The sequence below is a fragment of the Halyomorpha halys genome, unplaced genomic scaffold (genome assembly GCF_000696795.3).
Source record: "Halyomorpha halys isolate HHAL.00 unplaced genomic scaffold, Hhal_1.1 Scaffold210.1, whole genome shotgun sequence".
Lineage (NCBI taxonomy): Eukaryota > Metazoa > Arthropoda > Insecta > Hemiptera > Pentatomidae > Halyomorpha > Halyomorpha halys.
In genome coordinates this window covers 28,081-29,139 of record NW_027113191.1, presented here as the reverse complement: position 1 = coordinate 29,139, position 1,059 = coordinate 28,081, and the positions used below count along the sequence as shown (strand labels likewise).

At 21.6% G+C, this 1,059-nt stretch overlaps 1 protein-coding gene across 1 annotated transcript in view; it reads left to right on the top strand.

Moving 5' to 3' along the window:
- LOC106679592 (uncharacterized) overlaps positions 1-1,059 on the top strand; it is a 12,368-nt gene that overhangs the window by 2,455 nt on the left and 8,854 nt on the right. The gene's annotated exons all lie outside the window — the stretch shown is intronic.

Sequence of the window (1,059 nt, the reverse complement as noted above, 5' to 3'; positions counted from 1 at the left end):
GTTTATCTTTTATAAATTCTGGTAATATTCGTTAATATATTTTATAAAGGTTTATCTTTCATAAATTCTGTTAATATTCGTTAGTATATTTTATGGAAGTTTATCTTTTATAAATTCTGTTAATATTCGTTAATATATCTTATGGAGGTTTATCTTTTATAAATTCTGTTAATATTCGTTAGTATATTTTATGGAAGTTTATCTTCTATAAAATCTGTTAATACTCGTTAATATATCTTATGGAAGTTTATCTTTTATAAATTCTGTTAATATTCGTCAGTATATTTTATGGAGGTTTATCTTCTATAAAATTTGTTAATATTCGTTAATATATCTTATGGAGGTTTATCTTTTATAAATTCTGTTAATATATTTTAAGGAGGTTTATCTTTTATAAATTCTGTTAATATTCGTAAATATATTTTGTGGAGGTTTATCTTTCATAAATTCTGTTAATATATTTTATGGAGGTTTATCTTATATAAATTCTGTTCATATATTTTGGTATTTTTTTATTTTATTCCTCTTAATTTATTAGTTTTGACATTTGATTGTTTTACTTTATTTTTTTGAGAATTCATGACAGTTTGAAAATATAGAATAATAAATTGGGTTATTATTGGTGAAATATATTATGACCTGAATCCATTGTCAATTTTTATAAATATTGGACATTCATTTTATTTTTTATATTTAATATATATTTTTTATAACAGTTGTTACATTAAATTCTGTTCGCTTATATAAATCATTTTATTTTCATTGAATGTTCTTTTTATTGGTAGAGTTTTATTTCTTCAATAGTGATACCCTTATATAGGATATGAGTTATTCAAAGTTCGGTTTTTATCATTTACATTATCTATAATGTTTTTAATTGTGTCCTACACAATTTGGTTACAACTTTATTAGGTTGGGATGATTTAGGATTGCAGTGATATTGTTTAGTAACTTGTTATCAACATTTCAAGTCTTATAATGCGGCTATATTATTTTGATTGCAATCATATAGTTTAGTAACTTGTTATCAACGTTTCAAGTCTTATAATGCGGCTATAT